This window comes from Narcine bancroftii, chromosome 5 (assembly GCF_036971445.1).
Source record: "Narcine bancroftii isolate sNarBan1 chromosome 5, sNarBan1.hap1, whole genome shotgun sequence".
Classification (NCBI taxonomy): Eukaryota; Metazoa; Chordata; class Chondrichthyes; order Torpediniformes; family Narcinidae; genus Narcine; species Narcine bancroftii.
In genome coordinates this window covers 215557078-215569179 of record NC_091473.1, presented here as the reverse complement: position 1 = coordinate 215569179, position 12102 = coordinate 215557078, and positions in this window count along the sequence as shown.

The window sequence follows — 12102 nt, the reverse complement described above, 5'->3', positions numbered from 1 at the left end:
GAGGGAAATTAAAGTTTTTCAATGCAGATCCATTACAATATCTGACGTTCATGAAATCCTTTGAACTTCACATTGAAAGTAATACTAAAAAAGCTAAAGATCGTCTGTATTACCTGGAACAGTTTACTGGGGGACAGGTGAAGGAGTTAGTCAAAAGTTGCCAATATATAGTATTGTGGCGGTGTGGGCAGTGGAAGAAACACAGCCACCACATTGAGGGTCGTAACGACAGTTTTAAGGGCAGCATGAGCTCAGTCACCTGGTGCATTGTGACATCATAATCGCTGCCCAGGGTGCACGCTGGAAGGGATGCTGGAGTCGGAGGGAGACCTCAGATGACATCATTTCCCCATGGCTACCCCACCACATGGCAATACAAGCGAGGCCGGTTTGCCATGAGGATGTGCACCACCACACAACCCACCCCCCCCCCCCCCAGAACTGGCTATGCATCCTGTCGCTTTGGCAGCCAGCCCCGGTGCTTGGGCGTGGCCTTCTGCACCGGCTGTGATAACTCCAGATGGGCCGTCTTCAGGTGGTCCACTGTAAAACGATCCTCTCTCCCCCCAAAGTCCAGGGTGAAGGTTCTGCTGGACATTGAATGGCCTCTCGTACAGTCGCTATAGTGGTGCATCTTGTGGTCCACTCCACACAAAAACGAACTGGGCCGAATCAAGCTCTTTGGGGAGGGAGTGGGGGAGCTAGGGAGGCCAGTTGCCTGCGTAGGTCCAACAGCAGGTTTTTGTCAGTAGCCATGGTGTCAGGGTCTGCGCCAAAAATCTCACCTGGCAGGGAAAGCGGTGTGCCACAGACCATCTCCACTGCTGAAGCCTGCAGGTGCCGTCCTAATCCCAAGGAGGACCCAGGGTAGTTCGTCCGCCCAGTCTGGTCCAGAGAGCCTGGCCATAAGCGATGCCTTCAGGTGCCTGTGGAACCTCTCCACCAACCCGCTGAACTGCGGGTGGTTTGCTGTGGTGTGATGAAGCTTGACCTCTAGGAGCTTCGCCATTTCAGTCCACAGGGCAGACGTGACCTGCGCCGCTCTGTCGCTAGTGATGTGTGCTGGGACTCCAAAACTGGCACTTCTCCGCAGAAGCCTCCTTAATCGGGACGGCCTCCAGCCACTTTGTGGCCTGATTCACCACCGTGAGGAGGTAATGAGCCTCCTTGGACAGGGGCCTGATGACATCAACATGGATGTGTTGGAATCTGCGAACCGCTGGGTCGAAGTTCTAGATGGGGGCTCGTGTTTATTGGTGGACCTTGGAGGTCTGGCACCTGGTACAGTTCCTGGCCAGTTCCGTCACTTCCTTCTTCAGCCCGTGCCACACAAACTGCTCCACGACCATCTGCACGGTTGTCTTCACTGCTGGGTGAGCGAAGTCGTGGATCAGACTGAAGACCTTTGCCCTCCAGTGCGGCAGGACCACCGGACGCAGCATGCCTGTTGAGACGTCGCAGAGCAATGTGTCCAGGCTGCTTGGCACCTAGACATCCTGGAGTTTGAGGCCCGAGATGGCGATCCGCAAGGCCTGCATCTCCTCATCATTCCTCTGGGTCTTAGCCAGTTGCTTGAAATCCAGGCTGGGCATGAGCGTGTTGATGTCTGGATGGGAGAGCGCATCCGCCATTACATTGTCCTTACCGGCCCTGTGTCGGATGTCAGTCGTGAACTCAGACACGTACGAAAGGTGGCGCTGCTGTCTGGCGGACCACGGGATCCTTGGTCATCACCAGTGCTTGAGTGTGGGGCTTGTGATCCGTAAAGGCTGTGAACAGCCTGCCCACGAGGAATGGCGGATAGCCAAATACAGCGCCAGGAGCTCCCAGTCGAAGGCACTGTATTTGAGCTCAGGCGGGTGAAAAAGGCCAGCGGGTGCCATTGTCCAACGAGCAACTGTTCCAGAATCTCTCCCCAACCCCCGCCACTGCAGTAGCTGAGGCACCCATGGAGACCGCCGTGTGCACCTCCGGCCACAGGTGCACAAGCAGCGTGGTGCTGGCTAGAGCATCCTTTGTCACAATGAAAGCACTGTCCGTCTCCTCTGACCACAATAAAGTTTTTTCTTTGGTGGCCATGAACGCGAACAATGAGTGCATGGTGCGCAGAGCTCCGGGGATGAAACGATGGTAAAAAGTTCACCATGCCCGCAAACACTTTTTTTTCTCCAATTTTTTATTTTTCACACTATTAAACATATAAATCAAAATACACACAAACATTTCCCTCTTGAATATACAGTGTCATTTCCCCCCACCCCCCACCCTCTGCGAACTCTTGAAGGCCTTTCAGGGTGAAGGGTTTGGGGAATCGGAACAGCTGCAAACTTCTCTGGCGCCGGCACAGACCCAGCCCCCGAAATGGTGTCCCCCAGGAACTTGAGGGACTCCTTGTCAAACTGGCATTGGCCTCCTCCTTTGCCTGCTTGAGCTTCTCAGGCGCAACTGTCTGCGTCTAGCATGCAGAGGGGGGCCCCATGCTGGGGCATGGCGGCATTGAATCATGGCTCTAAGATGGCAGGGTATACATGGAGGATCTCATCGAACTCGTCCCTGGTGACGGCTACGCCGATTTCAGGCCTGCTGGCTTCTGCTGTGTCTCCTTGGGTGGAGAGGAACGTTCAGGCATTGACTAGCCTTTTGCCTTTCATGTTCACCAGTAGGCCGTGAGCTCTGAGGGAGTCGGCCCCTAACAGCGCGGTGCCCACGGAGGCGAGGATGAATTTCCAGAGGAACTTCTCCTTCCCTATCTGTATCTGTGCCCTGCAGGTGCCGTAGGTCCTGATGGTGGAGTGGTTGGCCACCCGTGGGGTTTGACCTCAAGATCGGGTGCATCTCTAATGCTGTGGGGGTTGAAATATGCTGAGCTCAGCCCCTGTGCCCACCAGGAATCGGCATCCGGTGTATCTGTCCATCACATGAAGGAAGCTGTTTGTGTGGCCAGCCATCGCAACCATCAACACGGATGGCCTGGTCATTTCCCTGATATCCGCAGGGCTGGCACACTTATGGGCTTGCGCTCCCCAGCGCTGGTGGTAGAAACACCAGGTTGACTGGCCCTCCTCTGGCTTGGTCTTGGGAACGGCTTGTGGTTGGCTGGCTCCTGGTCGTGCCACCGAGTTGAGGGCTGCCTCGTTCTCCTGCTTTGTGCGCCAGAGGGCACCTGCATGGGATGTTGCTCTCCTTGGGTTCGAGAAGTCTTCATCTGTGAGAAGCAGCTGGATGTCCTCCGGCATCTTTTCCAGGAATATCTGGCAGACGAGAAAACAAGGCTTGTAGTCTTCCGCCAGGGCCAGCATTTTGTCCATCAGTGCCGACAGACTACGGTCCCCAAGACCATCTAGGTGAAGGAACCTGGAAGCCCTTTGCTGGGGAGTTAGCCTGAAAGTTTCAAGCAGAATATCTTGAGGGCAGTGTACTTGCCCATAGCCAGGAGGTTGTGGATGATGTCGTGCACCCTCATTGGCGTATCTTGGTCCAGAGCACTCATGAAATGATAGAACATCGTGGCATCTGAGGAGATGTTGCGGAATTGAAATTGTGCTTCCGCCTGCCAGAACCAAGTTCTCAGTTGGTGGGTCCAAAAGGGGGTAAGCTGGATGGAGACAGTGTCAATCTCTGCTGAATCCATGGTGTTTTGAGTCCAGAAAAATGTTTGGGCTCATTGGGGTTAACACTGTAGCGGTGTGAGCAGTGGAAGAAACACAGCCACCATGTTGAGGGTCATTAACGACTGTTTTTGTTCAACTTCAGTGTGCCCCTTTAAGGGCAACAGGAGCTCAATCACCTGGTGCATTGTGACATCATAACCGCTGGCCAGGGTTCGCACTGGAAGGGATACTGGAGTCAGAGTCTGATGGAGTCTGATGATGCCATTTCCCTATGGCTGCCCTGCCACATAGCGATACAAGCGGGACCGGTTCGCCATGAGGATGTGTGCTGCCACGCGGTAATGGAGAGGCAGTGTTCCACCACCAAGTGGCGCTGCTGCACTCCTGTTTAGAGGACACACTACCTGCCAGTCAAGGTCAAAGACTCACCCTAAGCCATTAAGGTGACCCTTACTAAATCACCAGGTGCTGCAGGCCAGGTAACCCACCCAGACTCAGCCCTGACCTTCACCCAACTGGCCCAGGTGAATCACCCCTGCTGAGCCGCTGCACTTGGCTTCAAGCCATTGGCCACAGCAACCACACTGACCCTTACGATTGCCCCCCACTCCTCCACCCTTGCCTCTTTGGACTCCTCGAGGTATGTAAGTATTACCTTCCACACTGGGTTGGGGTCAGTCTCGAGGTTAGGTAGCTAGAGCCGTGTCCGTACCGGTCAAGGGGTAGGGGCACGTAGTATCACCATGATCTGATTGTTGAATATGCATGCTCTTGTCATTTCCACAGTTTCTGTCTGTTTCCCCCTCGTCATCCAAAAGTATATTTACCCCCTGCGTATTGTGTATGTGTGTCGAGGTTTGCTTAATATATTGACCCTGTTCTATTTCCATCCCTGAAATAAACGTGTGCTTTGTACCTGCACTTTGGTCTGGTTCTTAACCTGTGGGACCCACATGAACCCAAACAAGATCTGGATCCAGACCAAGGTTTGAAAAGGGCAAAAGAATTATTGCCCCATCGTTATAGCGATGATGACCATAAAATCGCAAGGGCCCACGTGGACAAAGTTCTTTATTGGCCAGAACTTAAATCAGAGGGCGCAAAACTTTACAAGCACGTGCTCTCTTTCTGAGAGGATGCTGTAATGCAATGGGAATGAGTGTACATTTGCAAGAGCTGAATTTGCTTGCTAATTTATTGATTATGTTCAGTAAATGACCTGATAAGCTGAGGGACATACGGAGAAAGAAAGTTGCACAGCTTAAGGTTCTTCCTGAAAGGGACGCCACTTTTGTGGAGGTTAACACTGTCCCAGTATTTGAAAATATTAAGGATACTTCAATAGTTCCTGAAGATGTAAACAAGTCTAAACAGGAACCAAAGGGAAGTACCTTTGTTAATGTTGTGTCAGATACAAGCTGTTGGAAGGGTCTGTGTGAGTCAACAGGTTAAGAACCAGACCAAAGTCAAGTTACAAAGCACACATTTATTTTGGGGATGCAAACGGGACAACAGGGTCAATATGCGGCAAACCGCTACACACATACATAATATGAAAGGGGTAAATGTACACTTTCAATAACGAGGAAGAAACTGAGAGAAGACTGGGGAAAATTACATGAATACACACATTCAACAGTCAGGATCAAGGTGATTGCCCCCACACCTTGACCGGTTCGGACATGGCTCTTGAACCTCACCTCAGGACTCACCCCAACCAAGAGCGAAGTCCAAGAGAGGCAGAACAAAGGGCCACATGGCCCTTTATAGTTCTGCAGGCAGATTTGGCAGGGCCAATCACTCAGGGCAGGCTGGGCCCCATTGGCCGCTGTGGCCAATGGCTCGAAGCCAAGTGCAGGGGCTCAGCAGGGGTCCACTGAGGTGATTGAGTGAAGGTCAGGGCAGAGTTAGGGCAGGCTGCCTGGACTGCAGCACCTGGTGATTTAGGTGGGCTGATCGCAAGGGTCACCTTAATGGCATGGGGTGAGTCTTTGACCTTGAATGGCAGGTACTATGTTTTCCGAACAGAAGTGCAGCAGCGCCACCAGATGGTGGACACTGACTCTCAATTACAATCCACCCCTTTGGAAGACACACTGCACACCAATAATATATGACAGGTGATAAGTAAATCTAACTGGATAATAATGGTGAGGTGTGTATGATTTGACAGGCACAACAAAGAATTATCAGGTCTATAATAATAAATGCAATACCCCAATTTATGATAATTGCCCAAATCTCCCCCCCCCCCCCCAATGGAGCCAAAAGACCACCAGTCTCCCCATGAGGTGATGTACTGGAGGAACCAGTCCATGGATTTTTAAATTTTAGCCACTGAGTTCCGAATGTGGTCAGCCAGGTAGGTGATGTTGGAGGATTTGTTGGGTATGGAGGTGCAGCACTCCTGGCCAAAGTTTGCTGCCAGCAGGAAGTCCAGAGCCATTTGATTTTGCAGTGCTACCATACATTCGGCCATCATATCCGCAGCTGTCTGGGTCAGAGCGTCCTGTGTATGGTGCAGGGACACTGCCATCTCGCTGGCCAACGTCTCCAGGAGGGCATTAATCTGGGTCACTTTGTTGGAGAGCTGGGCGGTACCATACATGGGGAAAGCGATCATCCAGAATTTTTCTGCAGCAGTAATGCCCTCTTGTTGCAGTGGTTACCAAGCGCTGGGTGCTCCCCATGGTCACCAAGAGTGTGGATGTAGGGCACCACGAATGCAGGGACAGAAGCCGTACCAGGTGGCAGGGAGCCTGGGGTAGGCATGGTGGCCATTTACCTAGTGGGTGCCATTCAAGTGCCAGGGTTCCCCCAGCTTGGTGACACCGTTGGAGCTGTTGAGTGTGTAGCCCGGGTACCATCTGTGCAGACAGTCACTGTCACTGACAGAGGTTGGAGATGTGTCTGTTGGGGAGTCTGCACCAACACTCCTTTAGTTTATGGAGGAGCTGTGGGATGATGCAGAGGGTCGGGACTCAAATGGAGGTCAAATTATAAGAAAGGAAATACCAGTTTTTGAAGTACCCACCCCATCAGGAGTCGGTGGAGGGGATCGTGTTAAGTGGGGAGCCAATCCAAAACCCACTGGAGCATAGTCTATCTAGGGAGTTCATCTGAGAATCATCCAGCAGGATGGGAGTGAGTGGTAATGCTTGACCGATGTGTGCTGGAGTTTGAACGCAGATTCAGCAGTCTGATCCATTCGTGGTGATGGCAAAGTCGTAGGCAATGCAAAGAAATGTGTTTGTCGGTGTGACATTGCCATTGGTCGCGCTAGCAGCAGGGATAGATGCAGGATTTGCATTTTCCTGTAGGGTGAAAGAAACAAGCGGGGGGGGAGGTGAACTTATTGTCTCTGAGTGAGATGATGGGTGTGGAGACGAGAGGTTGGTCTGGCCTGGGATTGCAACTTAGTGGGTGTCTCCAAGACCATGCATGACATTCTCCCCCTTTTGGGGGGGGACCTGGTTACTGTCATGTCCACACTCCTCCAAAGTCCTCGATCTTGGGGGGTTGTTTGGTGGGCTCTGGTTCAGGGGGTGGGAAGTGTGAAAGGTGGAGACATGGCTGTGTCTCCTTCACCAGTAGGGCATGTTTTCAAATGATCCACAACCTGTTGCAATACTTTCAACAATCCCCTCAGTGTGTGGGAGGGTGTCAGAGTGTGGATGCTCCCCTTGAGCAGGCCGTCAGTTTTTCAACCAATCCCGATGTCCAGTTTTGGGCTTTATACCCTGCAAAGTGTGAACCCTGATCAGATTGCACCTCCCACGGGGCTCCATAGACGGAGGAGAGCTGCTGTAATCCTTTAATGGTGTTTTTCTGGTTGGCTTTCTCACAGGGTACTGCCACCATTGTCAGGATATACTGCTTTTTATTTTGGCATGGGAACAGTCCGATATCGTTAATCTGCCTTACGCGACCTGCTCCCGTGCCGTGGTGAATGTAACCATTAGCCACCCCTTGGCTTCAAATGCTGATAGACAGGGCAGTCAAGCATGGCAGATTTGCACTGATCCAGGTGAGAGTGACCCCCAACTGTTCTGCCCATCATCATGTGCTGTCAACACCTAGGTGGCTGCTTTTGCAGTGTGCCCATGCGGCCAGTGCCCCATTGTCAGTGTCTGGCGGGGAGGTGGTGGCAATGCATATTTGGGCATACTGGTCCATGGCAGTGTTATGTGCTGCCTCATCTGTGCTATTCCTGGTGTGTGTGTCCACATGATGTACTGTGATCTCTCTGTAGGTGGCTTGGTCCCAAATCAGTTACTGGTGGTGCTGTCGCCAGAAGGGCACCAATGAATATCCCACCCCATCTCATGCCATTGGGCTATCCACACTGCCATGCCATTGGCCACTGTCCATGAATTGGTGTAGATGTGGACGGGGCCGGTGGTGTCCTGTTGTGCACATGCTACTGTTGCCAGCTCAGCAAGCTGGCTGGAGCCACCCTCTCCTTTGGTCAGGACTTTTCCCATGGCGAGGTGGAGTGCTGCTGCCTTCCAGTGTTGTTTTCCCCCTTTCCAATGGCTGGAGCCGTCTGTGAACCATGCATGTGTCTTTTGTTGGGAATCGAGGGAGTCAAAGGGGCAGCTCCTGGTCGCAGGGGAGGGTGTGAATTTGGCCAATTTGGAACCGACTCCTGGGCTTGCGGGAAGGACATGACCTGCTCATGGAGGTGGCTGACCCCTTCTGGGTCAGGCTCAGCACGGTCCGTAATGTACCACTTCCATTTTACTACGGATGATCATGAGGCCTGGCCTTCCTTGTGCATGGAATCGGATAATGAGCAGATGTGGGTGGAGGACGATGGGGTCAGTGACTCTTTGATGCATGTTAGCTACGAGGGCCAGGTAACAGCCAAGCTGCTGGTACTCAAACGGGCTATAGAGTACAGCAGCTTCAGGCAGGGACTTTGTCCAGAAGCCCAACGGGACTTTGCAAAATTGGAGATCCTGCCAGAGGCTCCATTCGGCCGTGGTCTCCCTCGATGAAAGCTGCAACTCAAAAGGAACACCTGCCTGCCTTGGAGCAAGGGACAACACTTGTTCCACAGCTTGCTTTGTTGCATCAAAAGCAGACTGTTGTTCAGGACCCCATTGGAAGGTGGCATTCTTTTGAGAGACCCTGTAGAGTGGTCTCAGATTTTTTTTTTGTAATTCTTTATTTATTGCACTATGAACCATATGGACATATAAAATACAATAAAACAAAATCTTTATACAAAAGGAATACAAACAAAAAATGCACATCATCTACTTATTCACATTAAATCTGATCGTGTTTATCTTCTTATCGTTTTAGGTGGTGGTGGTCCGAGTCCTGCTCTTTCTGTTATGTTCCATATATGGGTCCCGGGTTCTTTCAATCATTGTAACTTTGTCTTTTAAATTATATCTGATTTTATTTCCCCAATGGGATACACTTAAACTTGGTTATTTCTTCCGTTAATGTTGAGAGTCATATGGTCCAACGTGGTCATCTTATATCTTTATTTTCACTTCTTTTCCACCTCTTCACCACCTCCTTCCCTTTTTTCATTACTGTTTTATTGTTTTCCTTTTTAATCTCAATATATGACAACGTATTTAAGACATGAAAGACCCCAACAATCCCCACAAGCAATAACCCTTTAACCCCAAATGAACCTCCCCTCCTTGGATTGCCTCCAGTCCCTTGACGGCAACTACAACTCCCCTTTCCATTCGGTTTGCGAACTTACTCGCAAGCATCAATCGATTTCACAGTGACCATTATTCTCCACACCCCAGCACCGCCAGAGAACACTATTTTCCTATATTTATAACAAATCTCTTTCTCTCTTTTTCCTTCTTCCCCTTCTCTTATCCATCTTTAAATCTTTATATATACATTATATTTACTTTATATTTTAACATATTTTGTTGTTGGTCTTCCTTCTTGTCACTCCTCCTCTTCTCCTGTCCTGCAAATGTTCAGCAAATTCTTGGGCTTTCTTTGGGTCTGAGTACAGTCTATTCTGTTCCCCAGGAATCGATACTTTGAGTACTCCTGGATGCTTTAATATAAAGTTATACCCTTTCTTCCATAAGATTGTTTTCGCCGTGTTGAATTCCTTCCTCTTTAAAAGTTCGAAGCTTATGTCTGGGTAAAAAAATATTTTTTGTCCCTTATATTCCACCGGCTTATCATCTTCTCTAACGTTCTTTCTTGCCTGCTCCAGTATGTTTTCTCTTGTCATATAGCTTAGAAATTTTACCAATATAGGTCTCAGTTTTTGATGTGGTGGCGTTTTCGGTACTAGCGCTCTATGTGCCCTTTCGATTTCTATTTCTTCATGTGAATCGGTTGTTCCCAGCACCTTCGGGATCCATCCTTTTATAAATTCCTTCATATCTGATCCTTCTTTGCCTTCTTTCAGGCCAACTATTTTTATGTTGTTTCGCCTCCTGGAGTTTTCCAATACGTCAATTTTTTTGTGAAAATAAATCTTGCGCCTCTTTAATTATTTTTTCGCTCTCTTCCAACTTCCCTCTGAAATCATTTATCTCCATTTCTACAGCAGCTTCTCGTTCCTCCACATTTTCTACTCTTTTCCCTATTTCAGTCGTGACCAACTCTAAGCTTTGCATTCTGTCTTCAGCTCTTTTCAGTTTTCTTTTGATTAAACTAAATTCTAATGAGAGCCATTCTTTTAATGACCTCATTTGTTCTTCGAAAAAGATTTTATCTAAACTTTGTCCTTCTATTTTACCTTCTTCTTTCCTTTGGAATTCTTGGTCTTCTTCCTCCTCTTCTTCTGCGTCCGTATCTATGTCTGTGTCATCTTCTTCTCTTCTCTGTATCTTTGTATCTTCATCCTTCTCTGGTGAGCTGCTTCTGTATCCTTGTTGGGCCCCCTGCCGCAGGTCGACCCACTGCTGGGCCCCCTGCCGCAGGTCGTCCAGCCCTTCATTCTCTTTCTCACCATTCTTCTTCTTTCTTGTTTGCTTCCCCCAGCCGAATGCCCCGATACCGGGCATCTAGCAGCTGGCCACTCTGCAGCTGCCGCTCCGCAGCTGAGTCCTCCTCCCATCAGCGTTAACCTTTTCTCTTACTTGCGGACACGCAACTCCGCGCATGTACAGTTGCGCACCTCTTCTTGGCTCTGAGAGCCAGTTTTGGAGTCTGCCAGTCGGGAGGACACCACTCCTCTGGGGAATCACCAACACTGGAGATCAGCCGCTCCTCTCCATGGTGTCCCTCTGCTCCGATGTGCAGGGAAGGCCTTCTTTCTTCTCCAGTGTTTTTCCTTCTTCTCTTTTCTCTGTTATTCTTACTTTTCTTCTTTTGGGTGCCATCTTCTGTCTCTTCTCTGTAAATTTATCTTTCTCTTCCTGTATTTTATGTTTATTGAGCTCTGCTTTTTCACACTTTTTTTTCCTTTTCTTTTCTCTGGAAAGGGCTGTTTCCACCCAACCAGCCACTACTCCATCATGTGACCACCCTAGAGTGGTCTCAGATTCATAGTGAGGTGGGGTATGTGTTGTCACCAGTAACCCAAGAGACCCACAAAACTCTGGGTACTAGTTTTATTGGTGGGGATTGCAGAGTTTAAAATTTTATTTCTGGCTGATTCTGGTATCTGCCAGGGTCCTGAGTGCCATTGAATGCCCAGGAAATGAGCTTCCCGGGAGGGCCCCTGAATCTTGTGCATATTAATGGCCCACCCCCTATCTCTCAATAAGACTATTAGCATCTGAAGAGCCTCAGAGACAATGGTCTCAGATGGCCTCTGGATGTCATCGATATAATAGGGAGGGGGAGTCAATTGACTGCAGATCATAGGTGATTAGGCTATGGCAGATAGTGGGGTGGTGGAGGTAGCCTTGAGGGTATCTACAGAAGATGTATTGTTGTGGATCCCAAGTAAATGAAAATTGGTCTTGGGAGTCATTATGCAGGGGAATGGAGAAGAATGCATTCGCCAGGTCGACCACTGCACATATCAGGGTTATTTGGGCAGGAAGCTTTGTCTTTCACTAAAGTAATAAAGTCTGGGAAAGCCGTGGGTAACATGGGGAGACGGGGTGGTATTTTATTTAGCTGCCTGAGGCCTACAGTCATCCTCCAGGTGTCATTTCATTTTTGTATTGGCCAGACAGGGTTATTGAAGGGTATCAAGGGATGCAAAGGGGCTCCAGGTCTAATAACCCTCCTTCAGGAGAGCCTCAACAGCCTTTGTAATGTCCTGGTGTCCTCCCGATACATGGTATTGGAGCATTTTCATTACTTTGGAACGGGGAGTATGACCACAGGCTTCCACTTAACTGCCCCCACTACCATGCTCACCTGTGTGACCCCAAAGGTGAAGCGGCACCGGTTGGTATGGATGGACTGTCCCTGTAATAAATTGATGCCCAAGATGCATTCAGTGGAGGGAGCAATGAGGACCACAGTGGGTCCGGGGGGTTGGTTCCCGATGGTCAAGCATCTGGTGACCTCCTTTGCAGGCAGGAGGGAGCCT